Below are 20,068 nucleotides of genomic sequence, written 5' to 3' on the forward strand. Positions count from 1 at the left end.
TAATTCTCAAAGAGGGTCAGTCGCTGACTTGCATTTTGTGAATTTTTGTCAATGATCACATTTTCAGTTAAAAATCAAGGACCATGATTTCAGCTTAAAATCTTCGTTACTACTTCACTCCTTTACTACTGCACTGTAGAAGAAAAATTAACCAACATCTTTGGATGGCCTAAGGGTGAGTAAATTAACATCAGATGTAGGGCTGCACGATATATCGAATAAATATCGTTATCGCGATATCAGTATACGCGATATTGGTATCGCAGAGAGTTGCGATAAGTCACATTTAATTTATGTGCCAAACATTTGTGCGCTGCATGCATAGGTTGTATTCATTTGACCAAACAGATAGGGGCTTACTATCTTTATAGACCATTTCAAGCGCTATTCGGCGGCTTAAGGAAGTGACGTCGTTGGTCCCAGGAAGTTTCCGGTTAATGATCCAGCGCATTGAAAACAATGGCGAGAAGCGCTTTATGAACAGTGGGATTGCGGTCAAATATATACAATCCTCCTGTTTAAATGTGTCATTTAAAATTATATTCTTGTCGTTCGGTGGTTGTGTGCTTCCCCTGGGCCGGAACTAACATTATGAGACGCGTTTTACGGTATATTTCTGAGAAACGTACCCGAGTTGCGGCAGTGAAGGAGAAGGCTGGATAACAACAAGCAACTCTAGGATATACAACGCACATTTCGATTCAGGCAAGTAAATGTCGTTTTTAATTAGTCTGATTATATGTATATCTTTACGTTAACTCTTCAAGTATGATGCCGTATAATTTAAAGTAGCATTTTGTCATTGTTTACATATGCAGCTTGCATTTTGATTCGTGTGTAACGTTAGTGAAAAAATGCAAGTTTTTTATTTCTGTTTTATTGCTAAGTGTTATGTGGGCTATAACTAAGTTCATATTAGTCGTCTAGTTATCTTGTCAGTTGACAAAAGCAGTGAGTAACATGAAAGTAAACTTGAACGTGGTATTGTGTAACAGTTATCAGCAGTAGTTTACAAAAGGTAATGTTAATGTTGAATATTTTTTAATGTTAATTCCAACATATACTGACGTATTAAGCAATAATAGCATTTTTTTTTTTTTTTTTTATTGTGCATTATATTAAATAATTGTTTTTCTACTTTTATCCTTAGGAGAGCCATCATCTGTAGACACCCAAGGACATCTGATCATCCTGCAGTGTTAAACTACATCTGACCATATCAACACCCAGATGTGATTGAGAACTTGAGTGTAGTATTCAGTAATTCAGTGTAGTACTTAAAGCGACTGATGACCAGGCCAGATACAGACTGCTGCTTTTGACATTTGTTCCCCCTTTGTACTCCATTTCAGTTCAAATGTTGTTTCAGTTGTTGTTGTTTCATTTGTTGAAGCATTTATGTTCATACAAATATTTACATATCAATACATGTGTTGGAAATAAAAACAGTTGAAAGTGAGAGAATGTTCTTTGTTTATATACAGTACTGGTCAAAAGTTTGGACAAAGTATTTCTTTGGCATCAGCCTTTACATTACACCAGTATTCAGTTTCATATATATAAATATATAATGTGTGGGTGTGTACAGTAAATACGTGCATAAAAACATTTATGAATGCTGTATGTAGTGTGTTTGTGCGGGCATTTATTAATCTGCAGATATACAGGTTAATGCAAAGCCCGGTAGCCTGCATTGAATTGCGTTCGTCTTGTTTATTTGTGATCACATGATGACTCGGAGCATTCATACCCTCTTCTTGCACTGTTCCACAGCACAAACACGACCAAACCAAACACATTTTGAAATGAATTCAATACGTAATAACAGCATCGAGCGCTTAGTTTAATAGCATACATTTAGTGTTGTATTGAAACAATATGTATTGTGAAAAGTAATATTCTAATGAAAACAAATATTTAAACAGAAATACAGACTGACCACGCAATGCAAGTGAATTAATCACGAACAACCTCTCCGGATATCTTAGGAACAAAACATGAAGTAAGTTGCTCTGTCTTTCTTCAGTCTGATGGCATCCATTGTACGAATAAATGTTCGCCACATTTCCGTTCTCATCCATGTGATATGCTTTTAGCAATCTCCCATGTACACGCACGCAGCATCGATTAGATAATGAACAGCTTTGTAACTTAACTGTAGCGTTTTCGCTAGATTTTAAAAGAATGTGCTCGCATTGTCAGATCGGAGAAATAGCGCTACCGGAAATGCTTCAGGACCGGACATGCGCAGTAGGGCTCCAACGCGCTTGTTATTGTTTACGTCCTTGAAATGGTCTATACCCGCCTCCCAAGTAGGTGCTTTAATGCTATTGGCTAGAGCGGGTGAATAGGTGAACCTGGTGGCTCAGAGCAGAGAATGAAAAAAAAATATGGCAGGAGTAGAGACAAGCGAGGAAAATGACAGCAGCGATGAATTGGTCCCCAAAAAAAACTGCACGTCTGAAAAATGGCGATATTTTGGCTTCAAACAAGAAGATGTGTCTCAAACGCAGGTACTGTGTAAGTCGTGCCGAAAAACTGTGGTCACGTCACAAGGAATTAACAGATGTTATCACGCGCTTTTTAGCTAAAGACATGATGCCTGTTAACACAGTGAGCAAAGAAGGCTTTGTGGGACTAATTAACAAATTGGACCGAAGATATCAGCTGCCATCGAGAAATTATTTTTCTCATGTCGCAATTCCACAGATGTATGACACTTGTGTGAAGACGGTGAGCTCCGAGCTCAGTCAAGTGGACTTCTACGCTAGCACCACTGACCTGTGGTCCAGTCGCACGACTGAGCCCTACATGAGCTATACCATTCACTTTCTTACTCAAAACTTTGAATTAAACGCACGCTGTCTGGGTGTCGTGTACTTTCCCGAATCCCACACCAGTGAAAACATAGCCCATGGGCTGCGGGATGTTGTAGCCAGCTGGAACTTAAAAGAGGAAAAACAAGTGTCCATTACAACGGACAACGGCGCCAATGTGGTGAAGGCTACCGAACTTAATAATTGGGTCAGACTACAGTGCTTTGGTCATCACTTGCATCTGGCCATCGGTGAGTGTTGAATGTTTGTATTTGCAATAATTAAATTAAAACTGAAAAAAGGTACAGTTGTTTGTATAGTTGCATGTAGTATTATCTTAAATATTACAATATCCAAAATCATGTGTTTATTTAGGAAATATATTTCACAGAGGCTAGCAAATTTCAGTTTCAAATAGCTCACATCTCAAATGCTGTTATATAAAATGTAATCTTACCCTGTATATCCTTGTTTTGTTTTCTCTTAACTCTTCAGAAAATGCTGTTAAAGGTGATGAGCGCATTACTCGAGCTGTTGGTCTCTGCAAAAAGTTAGTGGGACATTTCTCCCACACCTGGAAGGGGAAGATGGCCCTGAAAAAAGCACAGAAAGAGCACAACCTCCCGGAGCACTCCCTCATCACAGAATGCCCTACAAGGTGGGGTTCAAGGCAGAGAATGATTCAGAGAGTTCTAGAGCAGCAGCGGGCTATAAGCGACGTCCTGTCAGCAGACAGAAAGTCAAGACATTTAGTTCCTTCTTGGCAGGACCTAGATGTACTTGAGTCTATAAACCAGGCATTGCAGCCTCTGCAAGAATTTACAGATGCTCTATCAGGTGAAAGTTACGTAAGTGTTTCATATGTGAAACCTGTACTTCACTTGATGAACACCTCAATTCTTGCAGCAAAGGAAGAAGACAGTGATTTTACAAAGTCCATAAAGACGAATATTCTAGTGTACATGAACACCAAGTATGACAACCCAGCAACTCAAGAGCTTCTGGACATGACCTCCTTTATGGACCCCAGATTCAAAGCCAACTACATCAGCTCTGACAAAGTGTCAGACATCAGAGCCAGGGTGATGTCTGAAACTGAAGCAACTGTGCCAAAGGTAAATGTTAATATCACAATAGTAAGTGACAAATAATGCACTATCACTAGATTTGATTACAATATTTACTTTATTTATCTATTTTAGGAGCAAAGCCTAAGTAATCAAGATCACCATGGCACAGGTCCAACAGATGTCACCCTAAAGAAGGCCAAAAAATCCCTGGGCAGTTTCTTCAAGACATCCCCAGCTCCATCATCTATGGACCCATCGCACACTGTTGAAGTTGAATTGAACAACTACATGATGTCTCCGACCATAGACAGTGAGATGGACCCTCTTACTTGGTGGCAGGTCCATCAGGTCGACTTCCCACACCTGAGTAATCTTGCCAGGAAGTATCTCTGTATACCAGCAAGTAGTTCACCTTCAGAGAGACTTTTTAGTACATCAGGCAATGTTGTGACGTGCCAACGCACATGTTTAAAACCTGACAAAGTCAATATGCTAGTTTTCCTAGCAAAAAACCTGAAATAAATTAGTTTTGACAGTCAAGCACATAAAGCACGGCATTGTGCCAAAACATAGGTTTACATGTTATCACTTAATGTTTACATAATGTTTACATGTTAATATTAATTATTTTATTTATGTGGATGTTGACAAGATGTTAGTTTTTCCACTACATACCAATTTATTTAAGGCCTGTACACTTTGTTTTTATAGTATTTTAATTTATTTTTTGTTTAATATTTATTTTTATTTAAAAAAACAGGCAAGGCAAGGAACTATTTTGTTAAAAAATGCTCTTGAGTTTATAGTTACATGTTAATAAAGTAATGTTTGAAAGCAATTCATTTTGTGTTTGCAGGTCTATAGTAACAACAAACCAGAAATCAGAATATCTGCAAAGGTTTTAAGTCATTCATAGTGCTTAAAGTCTAAATGTTTGCAACTTCTTTGACAGTTTTTTTAAAGTCTGAATTAGATTTAATTCGATCAGACTAATATTACCTGTTTATATTGGTATGATTACAGATATAAATGATTTTAAAAAATAGCTAATAATAATGAAAAAGCATTTCTCTAGGGAAATGTGATATATCGCAAGAAATATCGTTATCGCAATAATCAACAATATCGCATATCGCATATTTTTCCAATATCGTGCAGCCCTAATCAGATGTAATTTTTTGGGGGTGAACTATTTAACACCCTTTAGCTCTCCGTAAGTAGGGTTATGTTCGTCTTCCCTGGGGTCATATAGACTCCAAAGATTTAAAGTGTGATTGCATAAAGAAATATATATTTTAAATAATATAAACTACATATATTTTTTTCATTTACTTCTCAACTTTATATTTATGCTTTGTTTTCAAGGATTTTTTGGTACTTTTTTACCTATTTACTGCACAATTACTCACCTACGGCAGCAAGTGACTTATGAAAAATTACTTTTTAATGAATAATACACATTGATGATGATCTAAATTGTTTTTGGACATTGCTCTATGTGTTAAAACATACAATACTGCCATCTGCAGGTTAGTGAAGAAAACTTTAGAAATTATAGTTAAGAGAGAGGAAGTGTGATGACCACATATATCCAGCAGAGGCTCTTAGAGACTCATTTAATTTTCACTTAATTTTTTTTTTTGACGCTTTAACTTCTCACAACTTTGTAATATATATTTTGTAAATACATATTTAAACATTCTAAAAAAAAAAGAAAAGAAAAAAAGTGTATTTTTGTAAAAGCTTAGAATTTGTTGTCTTTTTATCTTTCTTTAATCTGCACTTTTCCCTGTCTCTCTTTGTGTGTGTGGGGTAGTGGTGGTGGTGGGTGGGTGGGTGGGTGGGTGGGTGTGTGTGTGTGTGTGTGTGTGTGTGTGTGTGTGTGTGTGTGTGTGTGTGTGTGTGTGTGTGTGTGTGTGTGTGTGTGGGGTGGATGTTATGTGATGTCTACTCCTTCAAATTGTTGTGCATTTATGTCTCAGTTTTTGGCCAAGATAAAAAAAATGCACCTGTATGTGTCTGTGTGTGAGATAAAAAGTTTGTTTATGCTCCAGGACCAGGCCTTTATTTAAATGTAAATCATTCAGATTTAAAATGGATTTACAACATTTTTTTTTTTTGGACAAACGAAAAAATAAAAAAAATAAAAAAATTATATATATATATTAGTTTTTTTGCTTTGACACTATGGAAGACGAACTGTATTTTTTACACACCTTTAGAACAACCAAATCAAGTCAGAATTTTGTAAGTGTTTTTATATTGTTTATTTAGGAAAAATCACGGAGTCTCGTGCCCCTAAGATGAAGGGAACTTTTTTTTTTTTTTTTTAAATGAAGGAAAAGTCCAGTGGAGTCAACTGGACCCCAAGGAGAGCTTAAAGGTCATTGCACACGGAGTCTGAAATTTTTGTCCGAAGGTTTTGCACGGTAAAAAATAAATACAATCTCATGTTGTGTCAATCACATTTGCATACTGTCTCCGAAACGTTAATCCATCATAAAAAAGTTGCATCCGTAGCAAGCATTTTGATAGGAAAGGAGGATGAATACTAAAAAACACATACGAACAATTCAGACTCGGTGTGCAATGACCTTAGGGGTTAAGTAATTAGAATTTAACAAGTAAATAATGCAAATTGAACACTGTCTTACCCTCGATCTCCAGAAGCCAGTCCCACTAGAATGCAACAGCCCTGGATTCCTGTCTCCTTTTATTGGAGCCTCTAGCCCCACTATGTCAGCCGCAGTCAGTTTTAATGTGCTCTTGAGAAAAACTTCCTCTAAAGCGGAACGATGGGCTTTTATACCATCAGTCAGTCCAAGGACATTTAGACCTTCTTTGAACCTAAAGTAAAAAAAGTAGCAGTGAAAAATGTATTTTGTAAATATTAGGGGTTTAAAGGTACGTGTATTTGTACCGAACCATCACAGAGCAAATTCCAATTGGAAGTGATCATTCTTATGCCCTACTCCCTTCAAAGGCAGAGCTCTTGGAGTTTAGACTTTGGAGTGACCAGGGCACATTTGTGTCATTATAGACCAGGGGTGTCAAACTCAGATCCTGGAGGGCCGCAGCCATGCAAAGTTTTGTTCCAACCAAGGTTATTTTCGTAAACGAAAACTAAAACTAAGACGAAAACTATTGGTCAAAAAACATTTTCGTAAACTGAAATAAAATAAAAATGTCAAAATAAATGAAAAACTAGAACGAAACGAAACTAACAACTTTTATTGAAAAACTAACTGAAATAAAATAATAATTATCAAAAATAAATAATCGTTTTCGTAATCATTATGTTCTCACCCCATGGCGGAAAAATAAAGACTGCGACATGAACAGCACCTGAATTAAATCTAGGCTACTGCATCAGTTTTTATTGATGTATTTTATGTAACACAAGCGATCAAACCAATATACTGGAGCTGCTTAATCGTTAAATGATACCCAGGTAACAATTTTTGGTTCCCAGAACGTTCCCAGAACGTTAGTTTTTGGTTCCCAGAACGTTCCCAGAACGTTAGTTTTTGGTTCTCAGAACGTTACATTTTATGGTTTGTTTTTGGTTAGCCAGGAAAGTTTTCTTAACGTTCCCAGAACGTTAGTTTTTGGTTTGTAGAACGTTATTCTAACGTTCCTCTAACATTAATCTAACGTTCCCAGAACGTTAGTTTTTGGTTTGTAGAATGTTATTCTAACGTTCCCAGAACGTTAGTTTTTGGTTTGTAGAACGTTATTCTAACCTTCCCATAACATTAATCTAACGTTCCCAGAACGTTAGTTTTTGGTTTGTAGAAGGTTTTTCTAACGTTCCCAGAACGTTAGTTTTTGGTCTGTAGAATGTTATTCTAACGTTCCCAGAACGTTAGTTTTTGGTTTGTGGAATGTTATTCTAATGTTCCCCAAACGTTAGAATAACGTTCCCAGAACGTTAGTTTTTGGTTTGTAGAATGTTATTCTAACGTTCCCCTAACGTTAATATAATGTTCCCAGAACGTTAGTTTTTGGTTTGTAGAATGTCATTCTAACGTTCCCTTAACGTTATTTTAACGTTCCCCTAACCTCAAATTATTATTTTCATTCCTACAACTTAAATCAAAACAGCAAGTGTAGATAAATAATCAGCCTAAAATGAATGTCTTTATTGATTAATTGTTTAATAGGATATGAGTAACATTCTGAATGAGCATTCAACACAGGCCAAAATGGTGCAAGAACAATATCAAATAAATTAACTACTTAAAATAGCTACTATAATTTCATTCAAGACTACTTTTAAACACATTTCTTAGTAATTATAAATTATGCACATTTAAAACATTTACATGCAAACAAGTGCAAGATTAGTACAAAAATACAAATTAATTACTTTAAAAACAGCTACTATTAAAATTTCATTTTACAATCCTTTTAATCACTCATTCAATGTATGCACAAAAGTGTATGATTGTTATAACAATAACAAATTAGGTAAAAAAAACAGCTACTTTGAAAAACTTTGATAGTAACTGATTCTAATAGATGTTTTTGTAGAATTGTAGATCTGCACCTAAAACTCTCTTCCATCTTCCATCTTCACCACAGTCATCTGTAAATATAAAATAAATAAATAATATAATTTTTCCATAATTATGGACTTCAGACTGATCAAATCACATGAACATTTTAATATTCTTGTTCATTGGCCTTGATGAGTAAAAAAAAGGAAGAGAGAAAAATAATGAAAAAGAAAAGCATTTTTCAATGTGCAAGTTATAATACACAAAAAATAAATATAATACTGACAGTTGAAGACTGTAATACTAAGGTTTCCCACTAGATGGGATAAGAAATCTTTTAAGCCAGTTAGATAAGAAATGAAGAAATAATAAGAAAATATATAATGCCAAATTCATACAGTATAAGACGTTAATACTTTTCTGGTAATATTGTTTTATATAATTATTTCACAAATGCTTAAAGATAGTTAAAGTAATAATAATAAAAAATGTTAATAATTAAAACTTTGAGATTTATACAACAATTGAAAGCTGAATAAATAAGCTTTCTTTTTAATCATTTTAATTTTAATTACATAATAATGGCAATATATACATGTCACTTTTCTAGGGTGTTTCCAAACATTTGGAGAGCAGTGTGCGTGCGTGCGTGCGTGCGTGCGTGCGTGCGTGCGTGCGTGCGTGCGTGCGTGCGTGCGTGCGTGCGTGCGTGCGTGCGTGTGTGTGTATATATATATATATATATATATATATATTACACACAGTATTATTGTAAAATAATACTTTTACATCAGTTCCATTAACATAGTTAATACTCATTTTAAAAACACATTTTAATACAATATGCTTACCATTTTAAAGTCCTGTGTGGAGCGAATTTCAGTGCCAGCGAGATTAGATCCTCCACTTCTATCGATTTCAGTGATTTAAAATTCCTCTGTGTTGCTCCTAGAAATAAATTGAAATAATCTCTGATAAAACAACAAATAATCTCAGCATTGTGATGCTGATGATACATGGGGCAAATTTTTGAGGAATGTTGCTTGGGTACTTTTTCACTTAGAATGGGCAACAAATTCACCCGCTTGATAACATTCGAAGCAGGTGACAAATTTCTATCTGGTTATTTAGATCATGGTCGTGGGCCCTGTGTCTCACCAAGTTACCCATTGACAGCAACATTGCCCCAAAAAAGTTGCCCTGTGTATCATCACCTTAAATATGCACTCAATGCACACACACACACACACACACACACACACACACACACACACACACACACACACACACACACACACACACACACACACACACACACACACACACACACACACACACAGTTAAATGTGAGGGTTTTTAGAAGTATAAATTTAACATTATAACAATTTAAATACAAATTTGTTAAACTGTTAATTTAAAATATAATATGCAAAAATTGAATTAACTGACAATCAGTTAAAGGATTATGGATTAAAACTTTCCTATAACAAGAGAGCAAATCCGAAGGTCCTGGAAGGCCAATTTTGTTTTCTTTCCTCTCAGGCTGTAGGCACTTAGGACTTCATTGGTGGCTACCTTACGCAACATTTTACGCACTGTTGTCCCAGGATTTGTTCCCCCAATGGAGCGTAGATAGTTAACCTAAAACAAACATAAACATTTTGCACCATAAAAAATTATTATTTATTATAAAATTTAATATAATATTATTTTTTTTTAATTATTTTTTTATTTGGCATGTTATTAATACAGATAAATGTGTTTTTGCATTACATGATGCCCTTACCCCACACCACTAATGCACTGGTAACCAAACTGTTTTTTTGTGCCCATTGAATTCCATAGTATTTTTTATTCTATACTATTAAAGTCAGTGGGAACCAGTAATTTGGTTTGCCAGCATTTTTCAAAATATCTTCCTTCATGTTCAACAACAACAACAACAACAACAACAACAACAACAACAAAATGAGTGAGTAAAAAACAAGAACGTTCACTTTTGGGTGAACTATCTGTTTAAGTAACTCACAATGTTCTACTGTTGAAAATTAACATGCTACTGTATATTTGAGTGAGCATTTTACATGTACATGAAAATCGACATTTTATGTATATGTAAATTGCTGTATTTATTACCATCTTTGTTCTGGTCTCTTTATTTTCCATTGTTGTATCAAACTGTTTTAGCTCCTCCACAGTTTGACAGGGGCCATTTTCTAGAATTTCCTCTTCTGTCTCTATCCCAGGCACAGACACAGCAGCCAGTATTCTTCTCTGAAGTGTGAGAATGTCCTGCTGGTTCTCACAGAGTTCTTGCAATCTCTGCAAGACTTTTGTGCGGTAGTCTAAGGAGAAATTGAACATTATGGAATCAGTTCCTTAAATGTGTATGCGTGTTTGTGACAGACAGCTGGTAGCTTACTTTTTGTTGCTTCTTCTGATAAAGTGTGTGGCTCTCTTAAAAGTAGATTTGACACTGTGGTGACAGAAAAAAATATGTACATTTCAAACTTTATGTATTACATACACATTTATGAGTAAATCACAGTAAAATTTGCTACACACCTTGACAAGGTGTTGAAACAGCTTGCGGTGAGGACTCTGGCAATAATGCTTCTGCTGTAAATATATTAATTTTTTTAAAAGAGCTGAATGTATACATAGCCGTAAAATGATTATTAGCATTAAAAACTTTCTCCTACAGAACAAATCAGGAGATCTTGGCCTTTCTTGATTGCCTGTAAAGAGAGAGAGAGAGAGAGAGAGAGAGAGGGGGGGGGGGGTATATTACTTTAAATCCATTGTGGATTACATCTTGAAACACATGTTTTTATATATTTATATAATAAATAAGTAGTTTTAATTCTAACCTTTGTCAAGAGGATATGTTTTGGGGAGTGGCTGATCTGACAATATAACAAATAAAAAAAATGTATAGGTTACTTTGAATTTTAGAGCCTTTATGATTATACATTTAGGCGTAAAAATAAAATGTAATATGACTGTCTGTCTGAATTATGTAACAACTTACATTTAGGTGGAACTGGTTTCGACACCTTTTTTTTCTTTGTAACTCTGCAGTCATCTAAAAGGAATCACCAAAAAGGGGGTTTTAAGTTCCCTAAAATACCTTATTAAATCATCCCAATAAATATTGTTTTGTTTAGCCAATCTGAAATTTCATGCTCAACCAATATATTCTTATCAAGGTAACTAAACATTTTGGTAACACTTTTTATGAAGCCTGTTCTTAAGGCATTATCAGTAAGGAGTAGGGGAGAGTGGGGTGATTTGTGCCAGGGGGGAAGTAGTTCCACCCCTTGTTTCTAGAAAACCATAGAAGAAATTGGTCATGTGACCATATACTTTTGAAGAGCCATCCAATTTACCTATCCCCCAAAGAGGAGAGACACATGGCATGAGAGCTAAGCACATTTTAGCTCAAAAAACTGTTTTTTTGCCTTTCAAAGTTGAATGCATAAGATCAAGGTTTTTTGATTGTTGCGTCTGAACAATTATAGACAAGTTTGAAAATATTTCACACGTTTTAGTGCTTTAGTAGGCTACACAGTGAGTCTATACAGTTAGCATAATGTTAGCTCTAAACTGTGGGATCATGCTAATTTTTTAGATGAAATGTAAATCCATTGTTAGTTGAGTTGGCTGACTTATACAAATAGAACAAAACCAAATTTTGTTAAGGTGTCCTTGTTACAGTGTAATTATACATTAAAGTACTGAGTAATATTAAGTAACTACATATACTACCTATGGTTAGGGTTAGGATTAGGGTTTGACTTATATAGTTACTTGTAATCATACATTGCAATTGTTATTATAATACTAAGTGCATGTAACGTGCAACAAGGACACCTTAAAATAAAGTGTTACCAAAAAACAAATAAACAAACAAACACACAGAAAAAAAAAACGATTTGACCTACCATCTGAAGAAATTTCAGTTTCAGACTGAAATCTTTTTGGTTTTTTGTGTGCCCTCTTTGTACTTGTTGCATCCTCAGTTTCGATATTTGATGTCTCGGTAACAAGTTGCAACTTCTGGAAGGCCTTGGCATAGGAGTCTGTAAAATATGTAAAACATTAAAATATGTAAAATATTAAACACACAAAAAAGAATGAACCGGGCTGTAACATTATACCTGTTCTTAACCAAATTCTTTTTAACATGAACCTTCTCCAATTATGCTTGTCAGGGATTGCTTTATTTTTAACCAATTGCCTCGAGTTTGTGTATGTCCAGAAACAGAATATCCCCTATTTAAAATAAAACGCATTAGCATTTGCACTGTATTTTCACACTGTTAATGTTACTTCAAAGTTGAATGAATAAAGGCATACATCAATGGTTTCCTCTAACCAAGTGGTTGGGACAATTTCTACAGAATTATCATCTGCAAACTCAACAACTGCGAAGGTCTTTGTCTCCATCTATTAAGAAAAGAAAAAAAATACAATGGTTTTATATCACACACACACAAAGTTTGAGCTCAATTAGCACACAATTACCCAAGTGGAAACACTAGGAGTCAAAATTTAGCACACACCAATCAGAACCTTCGATGGAGATAAAAGAGCCAAAGTCAGCTTACAGTTTTTCTCAGTCACTTTGGTGCATTTCTCAAATCAGAAATGAAATTGTCAAAACTACTTGTTCAACATCCACATCATCTAGTCTCTTGTGCACATCATAAAAAGCTTATCATTCTTCTGATCAAGTTGTGATTGCTTTGTTACATTCATACACCTGATTATATACATTTGTCTGTGGTTTCCTACATTATCAGTTGCTATTGTCATGTTGCTCAAATGTATTATATAGTTCTCTGTGCAATAGTCTTACCCCTCATCAAGTCATTAGCTCATCATATAAGTCATAACCTAAATGCTAAAGTTTTGATCTAGTTGTCATAATCTGTCAATCATATATTGTACACATTTCTATTAGACTTTTTGTAAATTTGCCATGAATTATTCAAGTGAATCTTGAATTTCACTAATGAAGATAATATTGATCAACCAATGATAAAGCAGTTCTCTGAAATAGCTAAAGGTACATCTCATGAACCTTAAATTAGAAAGCCTATATAGACAGAGGACAATGCAGGAGTTACAAATTCTGACAGTGGACATTCTAATTTTTATTTTCACCTTTGTGCCCATATTTCTTTTTCTTTTCTGTTTCACAATGACATTGTAATGTTTTTTTTTTTTTTGATAAGACTACTAGTAGCCTACAAGTGTAACTGTGAATCCTATCCCGTCTTTGAACTAGTTTGCATTTTGTATATTTAAATATTTAGAAACAAATGTGAAGAATTTTCAATTATTGTGTGTAAACAATGACAGCCGTGTTGTAGTTGTGCTTAACTTTTGCTTTCTTGTGTTTAGGGTTTTGCATCACAAGTTCATCACAGGGCAAATTGCGTCTTAGTGAGTTTTGCAAAAAGAGTGCATGAGATCTGTAAACAGTGTCTAAACTGCCTGAACTGGTTTAAGGTTTTGCAGAAAGACTGATTTATTTGACAAATTGATTTAGGCTATTCAGAATTTAATTCAGAGAATAGGGTTTAGTGTTTTAGAAAATTAAAAAAAACTGTAATGATTACCTAAAATTTTTACCTGTTTGTCATGAGGAATTCCATGTCATCAGATGGGAATTGTTTGTAGGGTTAGGTTTTAAATCAAACAAGGGCAGGGAAAGGAAAGGAAAGGAGGGGAAGGGGAAACTAAAGGAAAGGAAAGGAAACAAAAGGAAATGAAAGGAAAGGAAAAGGGAAGGGGAGGAGGGAAACAGAAAGGGAAGAGGAGGGATAGGCAAAGGAAAGGGAAGGAAAGGAGAAGGAGAGCGGAAGAGGAAAAGGGAGTGGGGGAAAAGGAAAGGGGAAGGAGGAGGGAAACGGAAAGAAAAGGAAAGGGAGGAGGAGGGACAGGGAAAGGGAGAGGGAGGGGTAGGGAAAGGGGAAGGAAAGGAGAAGGAGAAATTTCTCATAAGCACGGCAACAGCATAGTATAAAGTAGTATAAAATTAATTACTGACCCTCATGTTGTTCCACACTTGTAAGACCTTTGTTTCTCTTTGGAGAACAAACGAATATTTTTTTTTAATGAAATCTGAGAGCTTTCTGTCCCCATTGGGAGCAACGCAACTTCCACATTCAGGGCCCAGAATGGTAGGAAAGGCACTTTTAAAGTAATCTGTGTAATATTTGAATTCGGCAGCCATCCAATCAGGAATTTAAATAGTATGGCTAGTATGACGTCAAACGAACCCGGGTGCGTACCAAACGTGCTAGTGTGAAAGTGCCCTTAAACTACTTCAGTCTGTGTGCACTGAATTTATTTAGTACAGGAGTTTCACAATTTGAGTTCAATTACTGAAATAAATGAACTTTCCCATGACATTCTAATTTATTGAGATGCAACTGTACATACATGCATAGACATACAGTAGTCAAAATTTGAAGTGGATCAAAAAAAGTTCATCAAAGTTGTCCTAAGACAAGAACGGGTATTGTTTTGGTTTGAGGACAACTTTCATGAAAGGTTTTGATCCACTTCAAATGTTGACTACTGTAGACTGATTTAAAGTAGACGTCACAGTTACGTCACTTGCAGCTGTGCGTGCATAGTGGTTGCAGAAAAACACTGGTCACAAGTTGAGGTAAACATGTAAAATCCATGGAATAAGAGAAAAAAAAATGTGCCTTTAATAATATTCACATATGCTGTTCATAGGAGATGTATTGTATTAACCCTACAGTTACAGCATGACTTATTATTTAAACCTATTACTATTAAAATTTTTACATAACATGTATTTTATCTCTTTTTTCTCATAAATGCAAGTTCATATCTCCTAATGCGGACTTTATAACTTGATTTAACTCAAAAGTAATGAGTTTTCTGCCACCAGATAGGCTTCGCCCATAAAAAAATCATCCTAGTTTCGGATCTGTAAGACTATCCCACAACCCAACGTCAATTTTGTTGAATAACAGTGCTTATCGCTAGGTGAAAAGCTCTTGTAATAAGCGAAGAACATCTTGAAAATGACATCTAATCAATATAATCAGATATTATATAAAAAAACTATTTTGTACTGTATCCATGTAATTATCTATCTGTAAAGGCTATCATTCTATCTCTCCCAGGTTTTCTTTTTTTTTCTTTCTTTTATTTCATAGACAAGCAAGTTTTATTGGCAATCCAGCCAAACAGATTCAAGATTATAGACAGGTCCACAGTATAAATTGATTATTGTTATTATTATTATTATTATTATTGATGTTATAGTAAAAAAATTGACTATTTGAAATGTTTTATTGAAATGTTAACAGCAAACTTTCAACAATATATCTTTTTTTCACAATTTCAAGTGCTGCTTTTGTTTATTTTAGTTTGTGGTCTGGATTATGTCGATTTTAATGTCAGAAGTGACTTTTGAAGTTTTTGGCAGTTGGCTGGGGTTGGTCAGTGATTGTCATTGTGAGTGTGATGAGATCAGAAATTGCTTGTCAGAACATTAAAAACTATATATATATTTTGGAGAAAACCTTTAAATGAAGCTAAAGAATACTACTCACTTTCAAATAAAAGATGACAGGGACAGTTGGTTGGAGGCAGTCCAAAATGCAAAAGTTGTGGATGTTGCACAAGCTGTGGATGTCGCAAAGTCTAATATACAAAATAAAACAAAAGAAATGACAATGTATTACTCACAAATGCTGACATTACAGACCATTACAGTACAGTCCTTAGTAAATATTGTATGCTATTCTAATATGGGCTCGATTTTAAAGGATTAGTTCACAATCCTAACAATCAGTCATTTTCTTAAATTTATATTTATATTTGTTCTAACCACACATGCTCATCTTTCTAGATCTGTGATGCGCATGCATACAAATTCCTGAAATGTTTTCCTCAAAAACATAATTTCTTTACGACTAAAGAAAAAAAGACATTGACATCTTTGATGACAGGGGGTGAGTAAATTACCTGTACATTTTTGTTCTGGAAGTCAACTAATCCTTTAATGCATTTATATAAATGCGATGCTTGTGATTGACTAATCTGTATGATATGAACATGGCAAATCGGAGATGAAGGAAGATTTATTCTTTTATTTAGTTTAGAAGAGTACCCTTTCAGTGCTTTAGTGGATGGCATGGTTTCAAATAATGTAAACCCAGATACTGGTGAGGTGTTAGATTAGTATAAACTATACTTACAAAGCCAAACACACAGTGTGTCTGGGCTCTGAAAAGAGCCTTTGGGGTGAATAGAGCTGCTGTTGAGACACAAGAGAGATAGAGTGCAAATGAAGAAACATATATTATATTACCTGAAGATAAACATTTCTCACAAAAAGTTTCATTACTTTAATGTGTGAGATTGTAAACATGTTTCCCCATCTTCTTTTCTAATGTCCATTGGGAAGCAAGACTCATTGATTCATCTTTTTTACTAGCCTCAAAACCTTTCCTGACCTTAAAGGTTGCTTGACGCACTACAAGCATTAAGACTTCCAAAATTAATTGCTTTTGCTGGTACATGCACTACTAGATGATGGAGACTGTGCACCAGGTATTTTTTGTTAACTTTCCCCAATGTCATTCCAAACATGTGCCTCTGTTTTCACTTAACAATTTTTTTTTTTAAAAGTTATTTAATGGTTTCACTGCCAGCTGTGTGAAGAAAAAAAACTTAGTACCAAAGTAATTATAGAAGTTTTAATTTATCAGTTGATTTATTTCATTTTTAGCAGCAAAGTAAATTTAATATTACAATGTTTCCAATATTATCTCCCTTCAATGGTGCTACAGCTGCTCACCAAGGCTGTCTTATTTTATACTGGACAGTCAGTGTTTTGGAGTTTGCAGCATTGTGATGGAAAGTGATGTATGTCCTTTTGGAAGTGTGTGTGTGTATGTGTTTGTTTCTAGATTTTATAATTATTTATGTATTTATTTGAATTATCCCTTTAATGTCTTCATTAAGACGTTACTATCATAGTGCATGATGTTGCTTTGATCTAAACCCTGAGTGGTCAGTCAAAATATATACTTACAAAGCCAAAGACGCTCTCGAGATATGGCTCTTAAAAGAGCCTTTGTGGTAAATGTAACTGCTGTAGACACATGCAGAAGATAAAAAAAGAAAAACAAATATGGGTGAGATGTGTCTGTACAAATTAAAATGTTTTCAGTTCTATCAGTGATTATTGATGAAATGGTATGTTGTAATGAATCTGGCAAATCAGAGGTGTAGGTTCACTGCTACTATTTTCACTTACAACAATCAGACGGCAATCGACACTGAAAAAAAGAGAGAAGAGAATAATTATTTTTATGGTAGGCTATAAATTCCCAAAGTTTTTAAAGGCTCTGATAAATATGTGTAATATCATTGATAATGCAAGATGAGAAGAAGAATGCAGAAAAAAAGTATTTGAGACATTACCTCACAAATAAGCCAGATGCATTTTAATTATTGAGAATAACAATCACAACAACAATAGCAGTAGTTATTATTATGTTCTATTATAATTATTGTTGTTACAAAAAGAGGGATGACCGATTTCATTATAGAGTTTTAATCTAAACAGATGTAAAGGCGCGCACCTGAGAGAGAAAGAGAGGGAGAGAGAGAGAGAGAGAGAGCTCACGCGCACGCATCCAAACCGACAACGCACTACCATTTTCCATACAAATATGAATAATTAGGATATTACTATGAATAATTGTATAATTGGTCACTTTTTAAGTAACGTTAACATGACAGATATCTGTGACAAGAAAGAGCGTCTCTCAAACGGAGCGGATTGGCTCTATTAGCAATGACGTCACACACAGCTGTAACGGCATTTAACGGTCTAACCAACGCATAGATATATATATCTATGGTTTAACGGCCCTGATGACGGAAAGTCGTTTTCTGTGTGTCTTTTCCGGTAAATGTACCACACATTTACCAGAAAAGACAGTCTACTTTAATGGGTTTTACGGATGAAAACGGCCGCTATTTATTTTAGTGGTTATTTCCCTCAGAAAAACAAAAGTTCCCTCAGAAAAACAAACCTCGAACAATTTGTAATTAACTTATTATAATTACATTTATAACTTTCTTTCTTCATAGTTTTAAATGTCACTTACTTTTATAGTCGTCCTATACTTGTAAAAAGTAATTAAACTAAATTAGTTAAGTAAAAAAAAGTAATTTACCTAAAAACACGCACTGCTGGTGAAGTCCACTCAAAGGGGAGTCAGGCTGTGCGCGCGGTGGGCACAGACCCCTGTTTATATATGCCCGCAAGCAAGTTTACTTAATGAGAGAAAATTTTATTTTTTATTTTATTTTTATTTTTTAAGTATGTACATTTACATAATGATACATTGCGTTAACTTAGCGTTAAAAAAATGGAGTTTTCTAATGTAGTGCGGTCTTTGTGTTTTACTATATTATATTCAAAGCAATGAGTGTTACCAAAAATATAACGGTGATATTTGTTTTACTTATTTCTTTTCCTCCCAGTTTGAGTCCCTCTTTATGAAATGTACTTAATCAATCCTATAGGTGGCGATGTACGCAACCGAGTCGCCAATATAAGACAAGACAATAGATGAAGAAGAGACAGTCGCACTGAACCAAAGAGGCTGATCTCCAGTCTCTTTACTGTGGAAACGCACAAATTGTAACATGTTTAAAAGTGAACTAATTTTGAATAGTTGTATGTTGTAGCTCCGCGTTTTGCAATCAACCGCGGCGCATATCATGTTAAATTAACAATAGAGATAACATTTAATCCCAGACCACCAATTCTTAATAAAAAAAATATATGCAGAATATGCAATTTTTTATGTTTTATAATTTAGAAATTTAAATGTATGGAATACAGCTGTAACAAACCGATCTAAAGACATCAAAGCATGCGCAAATTATTTAGAAAGTTATTCCCTAAGCCTTGTGCAATATAGAGAATAATTATTCAGAACAATATTTTGTATTGCCTTTTGCTATAAAAGGAATATTTTCTTGAATATTTCACTATTAGTTGTGTATGATTTTTATATTTATTACATTGCTTTGGTTTATAGGGATTAAAGTAATAATCTAATCTGACTTTACCATTTGTTTTATTAATGTTTATTTTCAGTGGAATTTCATCTGCTTACCTGACTCGGTTAGAATTCTGTCATGAGGTTTGGCAGTGGTCCCTCCATCATTCACTCTTTGGCAACCGGTCTTTGTATGGATGCTTCCATGATCTATTCTATATGATCTCTTCTCCCACAAAGTCCAGGTATGTTTTTTTTTTTTTTTTTTGCAGCAATAACATTGACAGTATTTTAGTATACAAAACCTAGGGCTGCACGACATTGCAGAAAAATGGATTGTGCGATTGCGATAACTCATTCAGTTTCATTCAGTATGCAATGTGATCATGCTTAAAGTGTGTAAAATAAACTTAAATGATATGAAGAGTTCCAATACAAAAGCCTCTAAAAGCCATCTTGGTCAAAAATGAGGTAATAATACTGAGTAAATGCTCTCCACACATAGTATATCTTCATCAAGTACTTTCACTTCAAATGCGTTAATCCCAGCTTCAACCCATTCAGAAGTACCAGTACTTACATAGAAACCAATACATAGTAGCCAG

Source organism: Garra rufa, chromosome 2 (genome assembly GCF_049309525.1).
Source record: "Garra rufa chromosome 2, GarRuf1.0, whole genome shotgun sequence".
NCBI classification, from domain to species: domain Eukaryota; kingdom Metazoa; phylum Chordata; class Actinopteri; order Cypriniformes; family Cyprinidae; genus Garra; species Garra rufa.